The following is a 20,279-nucleotide window of genomic DNA, read 5'->3' as shown; positions in this document are numbered from 1 at the left end:
GGTAAGATACACCTGTGTGCATAACCACAACCAATGTGAACACAGCCACAGCCACATATGTTAAGTTAGCATAATATTACAGTATATGGACTATCTGTTCAACACCATCCTCATATGTGCCACTCACAGACTGACCCTACATATACTGGGCTGCTACACAGTTTGGTCTGTTGGCTGTCTATGGTATGGGACATGTGTGTGTATGGCCCTACAAACATGTACACCAATACATTACCATACAGTGGAGCAGCATGTAACATCAGATAGGATGGGAACTACAACAATGACATCTACCACAGTCTGTACACAGGCTAAAGTACATATTAACAATGCACACACTGTCGACATTCACCATAAGTAAACAGACCTCAGTACTGTACAAACATCCACAGAATGTCCAAGTTATGTCATGAAATATAACCCCTACTGTACATAACATGTGTAGCAGTCTGACATCTCACTGGCTTGTTATCACATATGATGACACTAATTATGGTGTACAGCACATATGCACCACTTCATGCATGACATACATACAAAGGTTGACAGAGTTGTGGCTGGAAGCACATACACAGGGCCAATATTGACATGCTGCTGTGATAACCTCATACATTTACTGTTGTAACTGGGTTTGTTGCAACATATGTCCTATGAGGGATATGAAGTCAGTAACTGTCAAAGCCTTCACCATCTACAGACTGCCATCCTTGCACTACCTTCTGCAGTCCACAGATAGATGCCCCATGGGTAACCCATGAAACCAAAGGCACAACACACTGCCCAGTCTGCGGATGACCCTGCAGATGGGGATTTCTCATAAACATGGAACTAACACTACTCCAAATGCAGTACAGCAGCACTTATACTCTGTAGTCAGGTCAGGCACATCCCCCTCCTGTGTTGCCCTGTTTCCACAGTGCATGTTGTTAGAGGTAAATTCCCAATCCATCTGAGATGCTGTTTGCCAAACAACAGATCTAGTTCCTGCTCACACTGAATGAAAAGGGCCAACACCAACATGACATTCCTAAATATTGGAGTGTGTTTCCATGCAATTGGCTATGGGAATGTTACCACAGCTGTTCCACATGCAATCAGCTAGGGGATGGCTGCAATTCATGCAGAGGCCATTAGCTGATCATGAGAATCACTTAAAATACACATGCTGCTGCCTAAACAAAGCAGGTATAGGTCTCCACATCCACCAGAGAGGGAGAGACAGACAGAGGCAAAGACAAGTCAGGGAGGGGAGGGAGAGTAAAACTTAAGCATATTTGTGTCACACACCTACCAGCACAGGCTATCAAACCCCTGACAACTATGTAGTGCTATCACAGTTCTATGCAGTTATTGGATGTGCCACATGGGTTTCCTGTTGTAAAGCCCTCAGAACATATATGTGATGGTGAGTGACATCTGCAACAGGGATATGGTAGCTATATGGTAGGCGACGTACACATGCCTGTCTACATGAACAGGTGCCAGCATCAACACAGCCGCACTCTCACAGAGATGCACACACTTTGACACACTTGGCAGGGCCAGGATTGCAACTCATCAGTAGTGGAATTGCCACAACACATCACTGTGCAGGTATCACATGCACCACATGGGTCATATGGGGGTTGTATGGGAAAAAGGGTATGGGGAGGTGTATGTCGTATAGGCAAAGGGTATGGGGAGGTGTCTGACATCAGACAACATGCTTCAGTATGCCCATGGGGGCTGTAGGGATTGTGGATGTGAACATATGCACCATACAACACACACACAGACACACAGGGTGCCAGTACTGACATGCATGGGTGCATGTCTGCACAGGTGTGTGGTGGTCGACTGTGCCAGATGGCTGTACAAAGCTAGGCAATGTGTATACCTTGGCATCAAGCCACATGAAAATGGTCTGCATTGTGGCTCTGGGCTGTAGTGTCTGCATTTGTCCACACAGGTGGGTATTATATCCCCCATCCAGTCACCTGGGTGACTATTGTGTGTGGCCAATGCTGTGCATCACTTGCCATGTATGTGTTCCTTAGTCCATGACATGGATGGTGTCTGGGATGTGCCCACCTCCCACATGCATGTACAGTGACATGTGGAACTGTACCTGGGTTGCCTGGCCCATGTTGTGAACATAGATTATCATCAGATGTGCCAATCTTGCCCACCTGTGGCGGGATCTGGTAATGGGCAGCAGGTTTACCCTGCATCTACACTGATAGCATGCTAACGGCATTCCCTAGTGTCAGTGGCACTGTCAATACAGGGCATGTTGTTAGGCATGGTATGTCCTTTGTGGGCCACATGTGATGGCACCACAGGTGTTGCAGGTGTCCATTGGGGAACATGGGCAAGGTGCACTGTCTGCATGTACAAGCATATTGGACAGATAGACAGGATGCCATGCCCTCTGTAGCCCACTGTTATCACCCCATAGTTACTATCAGTGGCCAATATGCAGTGTACTACCCACATATTGGCTGTTGCCTAGGTATGTGTGTGCGTATGAGACATGGGTTGAGAGTGTGCTCTGGGTAATACTGGGATTGCTAACTGTGATTGCCTGGCCTTGATGTCACATGTATGGGTATGGCTTTGCACCCCATCCTCTCAGCTATTTCACATCTGTTATCCCTGTATGGTGGACATTGTGTTATATAGTAGGGCCACCATATAAGAAATATGCAAAACCTACTCCACATGGCCACAGGTGTGGCACACTCACACCCACCTCCACACAGGAAACAAGTTACAAACACACACACACCTGTCATGTCTTGGAGTAGAACCCCTATCTAACTAGTTTATTGCACTATGCAGTTATAGTACGCACCACAGAGATCACTGCATTACTCCTTCCCCAAAGGTGTATATCACATTGGATGACATCAGCAGGATTTGCAAAGTAGGACATTCGAATTGTAGTGAGTGTGACTAGCCTAAAATGCCTTGCTCCCTACACAGACAGTGACACACACACACAAAATACCCACAAACGACATGTGTGGTTATAGAACCCCTAACAGAGGTCTATACTACACTACAGCATGGAGCTGTTACAGGAAGCACCACAGGAATTATTGGAGAGCTCTTTCCCCAAAGGTGTATTTCACAATGAATGACAGCAGCAGGATTGTCAACATAGGCCATTTGAAATGTACTGCGTGTGAGTAGCCTAAAATGCATTGCTCCCTACACAGACAGTGGCACACACACAAAACACCCACATCAGTCATGTGTGGGTATAGAACCCCTAACAGAGGTCTATATCACACTACAGCATGGAGCTGTTATAGGACACACCATGGGGATTACTGGTGAACTCATTCCCCAAAGGTGTATTTCACAATGAATTACATCAGCAGGATTGCCAAAGCAGGCCATTTGAAATGTACTGAGTGTGACTAGCCTATAATGCATCATACACAGTGCATAGTACACAGACACTGAAACACACACAAAACATCCAGAACTGACATGGGTGGGGATGGAACCCTACCGCAGTGCTAAATCACACTACAGCAGTTATTGGGCTGCAACCTTCCCAGAGGTGTATTTCTAGGTGGGTGACATCAGCAGCCTTGCCAAAGTTGAGCATATGAAGTGTAAGGAGTGTGACTGCCCTAAATAGCATTGCTCTCTCCACACACACACACACACACACACACACACACACACACACACACACACACACACACACACACACACACACACACACACACACACTTGCCATGTCTGGTATTAGAACTCCTACCTAACTACTTTATAACACTACAGCAGTTACAGGATGCGCTACAGAGATTACTGAGCTATAACTTTCCCAGAGGTGTATTTCTAGGTGGGTGACATCAACAGCCTTGCCAAAGTTAAGTATATGAATTGTAGGGAGTGTGAGTACCCTAAAAAGCATTGCTCTCTACACAGTCAGACAGACACACACTCATACAGTTGCCAAGTCTGGGGTTAGAATTCCTACTTAACTAGTTTATCACACTACAGCAGTACACAGTTATGGGACACGCCACAGAGATTACTGGGCTACAACTCTCCCAAAGGTGTATTTCACATTGGATGATAGCAGGCTTGTCATAGTAGAGCTTTGGGGAGGGCAGTGTGTGTTCATGGGCCATAACCCATTCATCTAGGGGTTGACACGCCACATGTGGGCACACACAGGGTCATATTTCACAGGTACATGTATACAGCTGCTAGATGACTACTTCCTTGTACAGTCATGTTGCACAGCTGGTACGTACATCCTGTAATGCTGACAGATACTGGTGGCTAGTATCTGCAGTGAGTGACATCTGTGCCTCATGTGTATTGGGCCCTTTGGGTGTATGCTGGGTGGGACAGGCCTGGATGGATCCTTGTCACAGTCACCTCTTCCACACATCTATGTATGCCTACCTTTGGCTTATTATAGTGTGTTGTCCTGACATATATATCTGTATTCCTATCCAATGTGTGTGCAAGCCATGAGTGGTACATACTGATGAGTGTCTGCACTAACAACTGCAACTGCCAGATATGTCTGGTCCACTAGTGTTTGCAAACATGGTCTTCATGTATGTGAGCATGCCCAGTATGACCTTTCAGTATGTTGTTGACTGACATTGCCTTTATTTCTCTAAGTGTGTGAGCAAGCCCAGTATGGCCATCTGTACTGAATGTGTGGATCGTGTCCAGGTAGTTTGTGCTGCAGTGCTGACCTTTGTGTTGTACACTGACAGGTAGCATGCTGTCCCTGCAGGGTATCCATCGATCATTTGACCCTGACTGTTACTACATTTCTGCATAGTGGGGGGGCACACCTGACTGTTTCTACAGTTCTACACAGGAGTGGGGGTGGCACACCTGACTGTTACTACATTTCTTCGTAGGATGGGGGGGCACACCTGAATATTTCTACACAGGATTGGAGGGGCACACCCGACTATTATGTTACTATGTTGGATGGGGGGCACACTTGACACTTCTACACATTCGCTATGACTGTACTGGTATGTCAGGTACTCCATTTCATTCTGTATTCTTACCTATCATGCTGACTAGAGGCATACCAGTGTACTACAGGTCATAGCTTTGGTTGCCCTACATATTAGTGTCTGACTTCCTACCCTTCAGAAGTAACATCCCACTGCCTGACCTGCTGTAGTCTGTCTGTGTAGGCCTGAGGGGGAGGTTAACCGTAGCCATCATTCAGGGTCCATAGCACAGGCTCTGTTTGTGTTTGTTTGCAACTGTCCTGCTGGCTGCGACTGTTTTTGGGTATGTCAACCATCATGACCGGCATGTGTGAGTCATATGGACACACATGTTGCTCAGCACATTTCCTGCAGTGCGTTTTGTCACCCTGTGTAGTACTTACTGGTTACTATGGTGAGTCCAGTATGTGTTACAGATGTCGGTACTTACGTATTATCGCAACCAGATTTTTAACCTTCTGTAAATCATATAGTTTCCGAGAAAACAGTTTATGTATAAGTAAAATGGGGGTGTGCAAACTCCCAATTACTGTTTTTTTTTCTCAATGGTTTGTGAAAGACATACAGGAATAAGCAAGGCAAGCAGGAGGTTGTCCACGAACTGAAAATGGACATCTGGCATCAATCGTGTGTTGTACAACAGACACCATTGAACCTTGGTGTGTCCTAAAATTAGCTAGATAACCTAACCAGTGTAAAAGCAAATTTATGTGTTTTACTTCTTTCTTGTACTTTATCATTCATATTTCTACGTCGACTATCATTCACAGGACTTCGAAGAAACAGAAAAAACTGACTGTAAAAGTGATAGAAAATGTCAACAGACTTGCAGGCAAGCTGCTTGCATTTCGCTGTAAGTAAGTGTTTTCATCCCTGAACTATAGGATGCCACCAATAACACAAAACCAACACAGGCACTCATGGTCATGGAAATGCTTTTGGTAAACTCTTTCTTTGTAAAGCTTTCAACTGTGTTTACAAAGTTTTACAAAGAAAGGTAGTTTACCAAAATTATTTCCATGAGTGTCTGTGTTTTTCTTCTCAGCATTCCTCCTTACAGTGAAAGTATACCTTTTGTCAGTAACACAGCACCCCTGACAGTTTGAAGCATGCGTGTGTAATGCACACAAAACAGGAAGCAGAACTGCACATTTGTTTGTCTTCCTGAATGTAATCCAAAATTACTTTTCTTTAGTAAGGCTGTCAAATAACATTTCACTGTGTTTCCCACACTAAGTTTCACTCCAGCATGCAAATTTCAACCATGAAAATCTGGTTGCAATAATACGTAAGTACCCAGATGTCATGGTGCCACTATAGGTGGCTACTGTCTGCTGTCATCACATTCAGCCACCCAATTCCCTTACATGCTCACATCCATATCATAGATACAGGTAACGACACATTCTACTCCATTTGGCAATTGGTAGGTTGATTGACTTACCTTGAGGGTGTGCCAGACTCGTGGATGATGCTGGAGGGCTGCCTATGTCGGATGCACATAGGATACTCCCTATACATGGTTGAGCACAGTTAGTGTCATGTTTGGCATTCCTTTTACTGTATGTGCGAGTCAGAGAGAGGTGTAATTCACTGGATCCCTACTGTGTCAGTGTATGTGCTATGCGTTGTCTCTTTGCCGTGGCCTCGGCATACTGGGCCTGCCTCCGTCTGCCTACTGGGGCAGGCTCAGGTTGTTCCTTCTCCGAGTCACTCTGTGCCTGTGCAGGCCTTGGCATTGGTGGGGGGCTGTGTGTCCCTGGCCCATGCTGTTCCTGCTGCAGCTGTTTCTGCATGATCATACTGTGTAGCATGGCACACGCCATAACAATTTGGGTACATGTAACTGGTAAGTAATGCAAGGCTCTACTGGATGTGTCCAGCCACTGGAACCATGACCTGAGCATCCCAAACACATGCTCTATTATACATCTGGTCTGTGCGTGTGCCTCATTATGGCGTTCTTGTTCAGGTGTGTGTGCATTTCTGATGGGTGTCATCAGCCACGGCTCCAGTGTGTAACCAGCAACGCCCACTAGGTGACCGTAGGGGATGTCCCCATTGGCAAATCTCTGGTACAACTGTGTCAGATGCCATATGTGGGAATTGTCATAGGTTTCAGGGCAGCCAGCACAGACATTCATTATAATGCCCTGGGCATCACAGACAACCTGGGTTGATGGAGGGGATTCCCCTACGATTGATCTAGGCCCTACCCTGATCACCAGGTGGTGCTTTGATGCATATGTGCGTGCAGTCTATAGCACTCACTACCTCAAGGTATTCTGGTATTTGGTGGAAGAGATGCATATTCCTGGACAACACCTCACGGGTGTTGAGTAAATATATATGCTCACTGGCATGTGCTGACATGGCATCCAGGAACTGGTGGAATACTCTGGATGCTGATGCCTGTGAGATCCCCATGATATCCCCAGTTGAGCTTTGGGATGTACCTGTGGCTAGTATTCCTAGGCCTACACATACCTTGGTATCCACAGGGATGGGTTCCCCTCGGTCAGTTTGGTGTGTCAGGTGTGGCCGGCACAGCTCAACAATTTGCTGTAGGAGGTCTCTGTCCAGCCTATAGTGCTCCACTATCTCCAGCTCAAGTAGCCCCTTGTAGATTACCCTGGGTCTGTACACTCTTTTCCATCGCCTCATTGTGGGGTGATCGGCAGCATTCACATCCTCACCACCCTCAGCCTCTTGCACATGTTGTTCTATGTTGCCTGCTGCAGCCCTTCTCATTCTGTAGGATTGTTTGTTAAAATTTCCCCACTTGTATACACTGGTGGTGTAGAGTGTGGGAAAAACCAAAGGTGTAGGTGTTTTCATAGTTTATAGTAGTGTTCTGGGCTAGGCTGGTCTGCTGCTTGTGTAATTGGCTGCTTCGGATACATTTCACCTGCCAGCTAAGCTAGTTCTCCTTGATTACCTTCCTACTGCTCTTTTCCCTTCCCATTATCTTCCTGTTTAAGCCCGGGGGCATGCCACACAAACAGAGTGCTCAAATGTGCACATTGCTGCTTTTCCTGTTTAACTTCTTTTTTCCTCCTGTAAAACCCGTTGAGCGGCACGCACACCTGCTTAGGCTTTGTAAAGACTGCTAGGCAGGTTTAGACACACCCTCTAGCTTAGCTGTGCTACGCTAGTAGCAAACCTGAGCCACAGGGCTCCAATCCGCTTACAGTATGCCTGACACCCCCCCCCATGATGTCACCTACCTCCTAGGCTTGCACAAAGCTATTTCTACTGTTATACTGTTGGACCTGACTCACATGCTGGGGTTAACTGGGATTTACTATCCTTCCCCTCACTTTCATAGGATTGCCTGCTAATGCATTGTTACATGTCTCACACTGAGCCTCCCCCTTAGCAACCACTACTCACTGGCCAGGTTGTCTTCTGCCTGCCATTGACTTGCATGGCAGAATACTGATTTTAGTTAGAATGCTTATTTTAGGTTTATTTTATTATTTTCCCCCGATCCTTTTTACACACCACTGCCCTATGCTTAAACAGCCGAGATCGGCTAAAAAAAAAAAATAAAAGTTGATTTTTTTTTTTATTGTTTGCAATGCCAATGGCCTTATACTTGATATTCAGCCTTTATTTGGTGCTGTCATAGCTCCGTTTTGGATTTTGCAGAAATGTACTCGGTTACTAACCGAGTACATTTCTGCAGATAGCACTAGTCTTGCACGGACTGTTGCAAGCTTCCTGGATTGCAAAATCACTTAATTTGCATGGATTTCAACTGAAAATGGCATGATTTGCATACCAGGGCTTAGTCCATGCAAGATTAGTGCAGGAGCGCTTGTGCATGCCCCTGCAGGCTGTTCCTGGTGCGCACAGCAGACTTATTGCCTGCTTGAGCTCCTGCACCGATCTTGCACTCCATGCAAGCTTTTGAGAATCCGGGGGTCTGTGTTTCTGAAGTATAGCCAAACAGTCTGCTTATAGATATATAAATCTAAGTTTTTAGTCATTCTAAGGGGATGCAGTATCTGTCTGCCAGAGATGACATGATTGACAGACCTTGATGCTTTGCCAGAGATGGCCTGCATCTGTCACCCCTGGTCTTCTGGATACTGGTCAAGGTTCTTGCCACCCCTATAGTGGCTTTTTTAGGCGGTGTTCCAAAGACCAAATTACCACCCTAAGAGCTACAAACAAATGCAGTCTGAGAGTCATGCTGCTCAATACTAGAAGTTTAAATCTCAAAATGCACTCACTCGAAGCACTCCTTAAAATGGAGAACATTGACATTTGTGCTGTAACAGAGACCTGGTTCAAGGCAGTAGAAAGCAACCCTGCACTACTAGGCTATAACTCCTTCCATACCTTTCGGCCCCAGAACTTGGACCGAAGTTCCAAAGGTGATGGTGTTTCCATATTCATAAAGGATGCGTACACCTCCAGCCTGGTAGCCCAAAATAATACATCTGAGATACATCAGGTGTAGCTAACATTGGGTAAGACAGTGATTCAGGTCATAGCCTGATATAGGTCCCCAGCCATGCCCCAAGACTCACACTCCACGTTATTAAGCACCCTGGAGAACATTAGTGCCCAACCTAACACTCTCATACTGGGCAACTTCAACTACCCTTCCATTAACTGGGAAAAATACTCGTGTACCAATGCACTTCCCCAATGCTTTCTGGAATTCATTAATTCCAAGCCCTGGACCAGCTCATTCTTACCCCCACTAGAGGTAGCAACATCCTTGACCTGGTCATTACTAACATGGGCGACTGTTGTTCTACATCAATAGTTAACTCCTCCCTGGTTAGATCTGACCACAAACTAATCACCTTGGAAATCCACATCCCTCCCACCACCCCGACAAAGGCAACCACCATAAAAAAACTTCTCCAAAGCTAACTTTGAGCTCCTAAAACCAGAGGTGGCTAATTTCACAGCACCCATGCAAATGGAGAATAGTTGCATGACTGCAATCATACAACAATACACTGTACAAACATGTACACAAATGCATGGATCTCGCCATACCCAATAGAACCAAGATGCTCTCCTCAAAAAAAAGGAAGCCAATCTGGTTGTCCCCTGCAATAAACAAACTCTACAACAGAAGGAGGAAATTGAGGTGGAATAAGGTGAAGTCCCAAGACTCAAAAAACTCCCTTATCAGCATCAACAAAAGGTTGAGATCCCTCATCAAATCCTCTAAAGCTAGCTATGAAAACAAAATTTCAGCAGATAGTAAAGATAACCACAAGACCTTCTATAGTTCTGTAAAGAATCTCCACGGTAATACCCAGATTTGTTCTGAGCTACTGCACAATGGTACTATCTATACCAAGCCAACAGATATTGCCAATATACTGGAAGGCAGATTCAGTGCAAACTTTACCCCTCCCCCCAAAGGACCAATCACAATACCAGTAGATTGCCACACCCAATATTACTGATGCACAGGTTAAAACAGCACTGTCCAAGGCCAAGAATAAAGCTTCTATGGGACCTGACAATATCCCTAGCTGTGTTCTACATGAACTACAGAGTGAGCTGGCACCTCACCTGTGTGCCCTGTTCAATCACAGCCTCACCTCAGGATTTGTCCCTACTGAATGGCGCACTGCTACAGTCATCCCTCTCCACAAAGGAGGAGCGGCTACAGACCCCAGGAATTATCTCCCCATTAGCCTGATGAGTCTGATATGCAAAGCTATGGAACACCTCATCATGGACCTAATAAACAAGGATATAGGGAATCTCTAAACTCTGGATCCAGCACAGTTTGGTTTTGTGAAGGGTAGATCATACCTGCTAAACTTAGTTGACTTCTTTGAGTCAGTCATCAGAGCTGTTGATGTAGTCAAGGTGGTTCATACAGCCTACCTTGATCTGGCCAAGGCATTTGATACCATTCCACATTCAGGAATCATAGAAAAACTCACTAAGCTAGGCGTCAACCCCTATATCATTAGGTGGGTTGCAAACTGGCTCACAGACAGAACCCACAGTGTGAAAGTAGTTGTCTCCAAGTCAGACTGCTGACCAATCACAAGTGGAGTCCCACAGGGTTTGGTCCTGGGTCCTCTCTTGTTTGGCATCTACTTCTCTGAAGTCCAGGCCAACACAAAGAGACTCTGTCTGACAAAGTTTACAGACGGCTGCAAGTTGGGAGCTATTATTAACACCCAAAGTGATGTTGACATTCTACAGAAAGGCCTTAATGAGATCAACGACTGGTGTCAGAACCATGATTTTAAGCTCAATGCCAAAAAATGTGTCGTCATCCCCCTTGGGAAAAACCTGGTTCCCTTGAATTACCACATTGATGGTAGTCCACGGAACACAGCAGGCATTACAACAGATCTGGGGACACAGGTTGACAGCAACCTCTCTTAACCACCTTGTTACCACTGTGGTCAGAAAGTCCTTCTATGTGGCACATCTCATTACTAAGGGTTTTGCATCCAGAAAAAAAGAGGTCATTGTCTCCCTCTACTCTTCCCTCATTAGGCCAGTCGAGCACAATGCCCCATTTGGCATGTACCTCACTAGACACCTGCAACAACTGGTGAGGCCACAGAAGTACCTCATAAAGAGGATCCTAAGCCTTAAACACTTGTCCTATATGGACATACTCAAAAATCTCCAACAATTCTCTGTATCATATCACCTACTTAGAGGTGATCTCTGCTTGACTTAAAAAGCCATGCCTGGCCCAGCTCTGTTAGAAATGCTACATCTAAAGAAATCCCAATCCCTCCACACCACACGCTACAGAGACCTCAACCTCATTATCACAATCAACAGAACATGCTGGAGGGACAGGTTCATAACCCAGAGACTGCCCATGCTATGGAACAGACTCCCCATACATGTCAAGAAGATCACCTCACTGGCTCTCTTCAAGAGAAAGCTTGATGAGTGGACGGGAAAAAGAAAATTCACCCAGGGGGTTAACTCCATTAGCTCTACTCGACAGAGGCACTAGGAACTAAGGTCGGGTGGCATGATGCCAGGGTAATCCTATGAGCTAGGCTTGCAAAGGCTGCAGGGCCATTTGCCTAGTACACACTTATGAACCTAGATATATATATATATATATATATATATATATATATATATATATATATATATATATATATATATATATATATAGGGTCTACATTATATAAACAAACACATTGAATTGAGAATGCTATATAATAGACTCACAATCCCCGAAAACACAAAATATCGAACACATTTTTTTTCACAGGGTAAAAAAATCACTGATCCGTTCAAAAAAAAAAAATCAAAAAACAAAATAAAGTGGGGGTCTAGCCCCCACATCCCCATATTTCAATATATCAACTCTGAGATCACACCACAGTGGAGGAAATGGCAAAGTCCCGAAAACGGCACAGTGATTTTTTTGCCCTAAGAAAAACATCTCTGTTCCGTGCTTTCGGTATTTTGCCATTTCTCATAATGACTTTCGACAGAATAGCATTCGCAATTCATTGCATTTGCTAAAATAATACAGACCATATGTATATACACACACACACACACACATATATATAATTTATAAAAACATATACATACATATATATATATATATATATATATATATATATATATATATATATATATATATATATATATATATATATATATATATTTATATATGTGTATATCTATATATATATGTGTATATATATATATATATATATATATATATATATATATATATATATATATATATATACATGGATCTACTTAATTTCGTTGAAAACTCATTTCACTGAAAGTCAGTTTCCTGCGAAGAAGTCATTGAAAGCTCACTTCATTGAAAACTCATTTCACTGAAACTCATTTTGCTGAAAGTTATATATGGCCTTTTCCCCACTGTAATGCGATCCTAGAGTTAGTATATAAAGTAAGGGGGGAATGGTTTAAAGCATAAAAGATGGATACTTACAAGTGCAATGAATATTTCTAGAATACAACATATAACCAAATTATGTGGGAGGGCTTCGCCCCCCCACATCACCCAATGTGGAGGGCTGTTCCCCCCACACCCCCCTTACTATATATACTAACTCCGGGATTGCACTTCAGTGTGAAAAAGGCCTATATGACTTTCAGCTAAATGAGTTTCAGTGAAATGAGTTTTCAGTGAAGTGAGCTTTCAGTGAAATGGTCCCAGTCATTTGAGTTTCAATGAAATGAGTTTTCAACAAAATGACGTAGACCCATATATATATATATATATATATATATATGGATATATATATATATATATATATATATATATATATATATATATATATATATATATATTTAAACATATCTATAGATAGATATATATGGGTCTACTTTACAAGACTGAAATACTAGTAGCCCAGCTTTTAAAACCCAGAGGCTACAATATCAAAGTTTAATATGACTGAGACTTCACTATACTACTTTTACAAGACTGAACATTTCAAATGTCGAATTTGGTAGCCGAGCGCAACAGGAAATCTGTTAATTTCTGCACTATAGTGCGATCTTGGAGTTGGTATATTTAATTTGTAGGGGGTTGGGGGCTCAGCCTTCCTGCAAAAAACGTAAAAGAAAACAACATAATTGTAATAATGGAATTGAGACATCTCCAATGAATATTCATGTGGGTGGTGTAGATACCTTCATGAATATTCAGTTGGATTTTCTATAAGTATGGAAGTATTGGTTGGTGGGTATTATTTAGATGACAGTTAGGTATGTAGTTCTGAGTTTTAAAGTGATAGTGCACTGCTTATATAGCATGAGTTCTTACTTTCGTACTTGAAGTAAATGAGAGGTAAGTCAGCAATTTCTAGATTTGGTTTTGTGTAAGTCATTTAAACTTTCAGCATTATAACTACTCAATATTGTAGTCTTGGTATTTTTAAAAGACAGTCTACTATATATCTATACATATATATATATATATATATATATATATATATATATATATATATATATATATATATATATATATATATATATATATATATGGATCTACTGCTTTTAGTCCAATAACATTTGGTTGAAAATGATTTCAGGCAGCCCACTTCACTGAAAATGCATTTCAATGAAAACCCATTTAGTCAAATTTCATTTGGTCGAAAATGGGATATAGCCCCTGCCTCACTGCAGTGCAACCCTGGAGTGAGAATATAAAATAAGGAAGGTGTAGGGGGCACAGCCCCCCACATAATTGCAGTGTATTCACTATTATATACTTATGTATCCATTAAAAATACATTGAAACATGTAACATCAGTAAAAACTAGTTGCAAAATGTAGGGGCTATGCCCCCCACACCCCTCAGTGTGGGGGGCTGTGTCCCCTATACCCCCGTAACTTTATATTCTCACTCCATCATCACACTGCAGTGAGGCAGGGGCTATATTCCATTTTCGACCAAATGGAATTCAACCAAATGAACTTTCAATCAAATGAGCTTTCAGTGAAGTGGGCTGACTGAAATCATTTTCGACCAAATGTAATTCGACTGAAAGCAGTAGACATATATATATATATATATATATATATATATATATATATATATATATATACATACATACATACATACATATATACATACATATATGGTTCTACTTCAGAAGACTGAAAAAACAAAAGACTTAATCCCAAAAGACTGAAAATTCAAAGTACTGAATGATGGAATTTGCCCTATCTCACTTGGAGTTGATATCTATATATATATATATATATATATATATATATATATATATATATATATATATATATATATATATATACATACACATACAGTTAATGGGGGTGTGGGGGCACAGTTCCCACATGAGGGGTGCAGGGTGGTTTACCATTTTTGAGTTTCTGATTATTTGCTCGTGAGCGTTTGAGAGTTTACATTTTCATTGTTTTGACATCGACCCTATATATATATCTATATATGGATTCACTTCATAACACTGAAACTTCAAAATACTGAAAATTACAAAACTTCATAATACTGAAGACCAAAATACTGAAAGCGCAAAATACTGAATACTCAAAATACTGAAACTCAAAATACTGAAAACACATATTATGCGTAAATTCAGCTTAAACAACACAAATCATAACAATTTCTACCAAATATATGCACTCAATGTGCAATCTTGGAGTTGATATATTTAATTAGCAGGGGGTGTGGGGGGCGCATCCCCTATATAGTGCAGGGGCTTGCATATATTTGGTAGAAATTGTTATGGTTTATGTTGTTTAAGCTGAGTTTATGCATAATATGTGTTTTCAGTATTTTGAGTTTCAGTATTTTGAGTATTCAGTATTTTGAGCTTTCAGTATTTTGGTTTCAGTGTTTTGAGTTTCAGTATTTTGATATTTCAATGTTATGAAGTGAATCCATATATATATATATATATATATATATATATATATATATATATATATATATATATATATATATATATATATATATATATATACATACACACACACACACACACACACACACACACACACACACACACACACACACACACACACACACACATATATATATATATATATATATATATATATATATATATATATATATATATATATATATATATATATATATATATATGTGTGTGTGTGGGTCCCATTTAAATCATCGAACTTTTAAAAGCTCGACTTTCATATGGCCGAGACCATATGATTGAACTTTTAAAAGTTCGAACTGTCTGAATGGAGATGTCCATTCAGTACGGACTGGGAACATTTCCCTTTTCCACAATGTAGTGCAATCTCGGAGTTGGTCTATTTAAAAAGCTAGGGGTGTGAGGGGTGCAGGGGGGCTTGCCCCCTGCTAGAAATGTTTAGTTTATCTTTTTGTTTGTTTTTTTTTTTTAACATGTTCAAACTTTTATATGTTTGATCATATGGTCTCAGCCATTTGAAAGTTTATCATTTGGAAGTTCGATCATGTAAAATAGACCCATATATATATAAATATATATATATATATATATATATATATATATATATATATATATATATATATATATATATATGTGTGTGTGTATATATGTATATATATATATATATATATATATATATATATATATATATTTTTTTATTTTTAACATTTGTTAACTGAAAAAGTCTGACTTGGAGCGAAGCCAATTTTCATTGAAGGCCCGGGGAGAAACACTCCAGATGCATGTCTTTCTAATGTGGGAGGAAACGAGCACCTGGAGGAAACCCACATGAATGCAGGGAGGGCATGCAGACTCCACACAGAAGGCACCCCAGCTGAGAATCAAACTGGAGAAACAGCGCACTGTTTCTTACTTTCCACCCCACACATCATACTCCCTGCTACATGAATATACCAACCACAAAATAGCAAGGAAGTGGCATATTCCCCAAGCCTACTATTACAGCAGCTGACCTGCCAACTAAAAGGGACTGACAGGAACATCGTCAACTTAACTAACACTATATGTATAGAGTGAAACTCATATTTGTATGGTTTTTAGTTTGCATGTCAGTTGGGATATTTTGCGAAAACCTTAGTGGTTATGGACCATGCTTTTTCAAGTGAGGAGCAACACTGGATGTTACTTTTCAGCATGGGATCATTGTGGTCGCAATAAGTGGGTGTATAGGTTAATGCCACAATTTTCAGACATACAGAAAGTTTTGGCATTGGAGTGAGTGCGTGTGTGCATGTTGGGGGTGTTGGTTAGGGTTGGCATAAGGCCTAATGATGGAGATAGACTTTATGTTAAACATGTCTGTTGGTGTATGCAATGTTTGCATGCAAGTTTTGTTTAGTGGAACTGTTAGAGAAGGGGGTTTAGTAAGGTAATGTGTAGGGTTAAGGTTAGGGTTAGCACACGACCAAGATTGTGCAACACAGTTAATACCATTCCCCTACACACACACACACATACACTAAGGCCTACATATGTTTATATATATATCTATATATATATATATATCTATATATATATATATATATATATATATATATATATATATATATATATATATATATATATATATATATATGTGTGTGTGTGTGGTTGCATACTTACATAGCTGGCATACCTCACAACCTCTTAGAGCAATAAATCTGGACAAAGCCGCACATAAGTGGGACAAAGGCCCAAAAATAGGGACACTTTTTAAATATTGCTCTTAGAAACTTAGAACATTGATAGAATAACAGGTTCTGCATTAGCATGAATTTTCTGAAGGACTTTAAGTCTGAAAATTTTGTCTGCCATTATATTCTGACTTCAGACCTCACTGATTTGCCAGTGAGTTGCAAGGAAACTACAATTTTATCAGAAATGGACCAAAAATGTAAGTCAAAAATCTGGACATTCTGCATAAATCATGACAGCTGTGAGCTATGATAGCTGGGCCACAGGGATAAGAGGAAATGCAACAAGTCAAGCAGTATGTTTTTTTTAGGAAGAAACAGGAATATCCAAAGGAAAAAAAAACAGAAAGCATTCATTCACAGTGACTTGAGATCAGGAGTGAACCCCATAAATACAAAATGTGATGCCATAAACATGACATGTGTTTTCCTTCACCTGTGACTTGCTTAACATAACAAAATATGCACAGATCCATGAACACCAAACATTTCATCACAAATAACATTAACATTCACAAAACCTAGGTTCACAATACCAATTAAACCGCACAAATATCACCAACCATTTGTCTCACCAAATGAAAACTATAAAAGAAAAAAATCCACACACTGACTAACTCTTTCCAAAATTAAAAACTACTTACTTACCTTATTAACAGACACCAGATTAAATAAAAACAAACTAGGCGGGGACCTACACCCCTCTCCCCCTCCAAAACTATATATACTAACTCTGGGATTGCACTACAGTGGGGAAAAGGCCATATACCCTGTACTTACCTTACAGCACTTTACACACTGCTATTTTGTATTTTGCAATTCAGCATTGTAAGCTTTCAATATTCTGAAATTCAGTCAAATGAGTTTTCAATATTTTGAACATTTGGGATTGTGGAGTCAGTCTGTTAGATTAGGGACTTCCATTTTAAAGTAGTTATTAAATGTAGTGTCCAAGTTATGTTTCATTTATGCATACATTTTAGAAAAGACAGTTAAGCAGAAGGCAAAAATAACATTGACAGTCAAGCATGAGATATAACAGTTCCCAAGTGAAGGCTACAGACTGTTCTTTTTCTGTTCTCTTTCTCAAGGGAAGAATCAAGGAAATGTTAGATAACATGACAAGGCCTGAGAACCAAGGCTAAGGAGGCATGTAAAGCATTACTGGGTTTTGGTATTATTAAAATATACTTCTATGATAAACTGAGATGATGCCAGCCCAACTAGCTGGAATTTTAAAAATAATTATATGTCACTTCTAAATATTAATATGATCTATATAGACATTTGACACTGCCAGCCCAGCTAGAAAGAATTTTGTAAATAATTCTATGTCATTTGTGAATAGTAATATAATTTATATGCTTGCCTTAAAAATGTAAGAAAACTATCCCCCGGATTTACTAATCTTCCGTGCAGGACTAGTCTAGTCCTGCACAGAAGCGGCTGTTTAGGAGGAGGATGGCAGCGCGCCAAGCATATTAATGAAGGCGCGCTGCCTGAACTCCCAATCCTACACAGAGTGTGGACGAGTGCAGAGGCATGTCTGAGAGCAGAGCTCTCAGAATAAACATGCTCCTGCAAAGTAGAACAGCAGAAAGTGTAAATAAATGAGCGAGACCACTCATAGGTGTCTGCATATCCCCACCGATAGTCCCCCATGTATACAACAGCAACAGGGCATAAAAATAAAAAGAAGAAACCCCTTTATTTTTTTTTAAAACTTTGATTATAGCTAACCATAGGTGTGTGGGTGTGCCCATTGCTTAGCTGTGGTTAAAGCAGCTTAAAAGGCTGAAGAGGATAACAAGGAAGATATATATAAATGAAGCAGCACCACAATAGTGTAGTGGTCAGAGCATCTGTCTAACGCGCAGGATTTACTGGTTTGAGTCCCACTGCAGTCATACCATTTTCCATGTGAAATCTGTATATGAACATTTTTTTTACATTTTTTTGCTGTATAACCTACTAAATAACATTTAAATGTGAAATGGAGTACTGCATTAAATGCACATTTGAAGTGTCAGTGTCATAATGAATAAGGCACTAGTAAGCAGGTTTAAGCACAAATAAGCAGTAGTAAGCATATATAAGCACTAGTAAGCATGTTTAAGTGCGTTTGCTCAGGGGTAAGCATTGCCTACACAAATTAAGCAAAGTAGAAGCTAACTGAGTGTGAGAAACTGTAACCGGAGGTTAGCATTGCTTAGCTCCGCTTAAACCCATGCATACCCGCGTACAACTGCTTTAAAGTGCTTTAATCACTCTGTACGAAACAACAAAGAAACAGCTCATGCAAGGCTCAAACTCCGGACTCTGTATACCACAGTCACAGTAGTTAACCACTAAGCCATCATAACAATACATATAAATGAGGTGTCAGAAAATTAATCCTCACCACAGGAAAATCAAACCAAACATGAACTGAATCTATGTACAGTGTGATGTTGTCTAACCTGCCACAGAACATAAATATGTGAAATGGAGTACTGCAGTAAGCATATATTTGAGGTGTTATTGTAATAAAGTGTAGAAGTTCTCAGGTCCCCATACAGTGTAGGTACACATGAATCATGGATACCAGACACATATATAACCTGTAATGAAGAATAAATCACTGCCAAAAGGCAAATATAGTGCTAACTAACTATTAAGCAATGCTAACAGCAGCACAGCTCAACTTAGTAAGTGTAAGCAATGTGTAGGGGAGCCAATTCAATCTGCCTTGTGGTATACCTCTTTAAGCACTGCCAACCTTATGTAATCAGGTGTGCCCATAGCTTAGCCTTTTCAAAACCAGCCAATCATGGGAAAGTGTGGGAAACTGGCTGTATTTAAACCCCACAGGCAGGAATACATCTCATAACTGGTTATAGCCTCCTATTGCAGGCAGAATGGCTGGTGGGGGTGAAGGCACTCAATTTAGAGCGCAGCACTGGGGCATCCAGGAGTCACAATTCATGGTATGGCTCCTGGTAAAACACCATGAGCAGGGACTACTGCAGGGCCAGTAACAGGGCTCGCAGTATAAAACGGAGGCCTGGGACAGTCTCACCCGTGGCCTCACAAGTGCCACAGGTATCCCCCAGACTGGTGAGCAGGTCAGGCACCACCATGCTGACCTGAAGTGGCGGAGGAGGGATGTACTGGAA

General features: G+C 41.2%; 1 protein-coding gene across 1 annotated transcript in view; it reads right to left on the bottom strand.

The window, feature by feature from the left end:
- LOC122806079 (flocculation protein FLO11-like) overlaps nucleotides 1-20,279 on the bottom strand; it is a 244,101-nt gene that overhangs the window by 22,399 nt on the left and 201,423 nt on the right. The gene's annotated exons all lie outside the window — the stretch shown is intronic.

This window comes from Protopterus annectens, chromosome 7.part0, assembly GCF_019279795.1.
Source record: "Protopterus annectens isolate FY-2018-M chromosome 7.part0, PAN1.0, whole genome shotgun sequence".
Classification (NCBI taxonomy): Eukaryota; Metazoa; Chordata; order Ceratodontiformes; family Protopteridae; genus Protopterus; species Protopterus annectens.
This window is presented reverse-complemented; position numbering and strand designations above follow the sequence as displayed.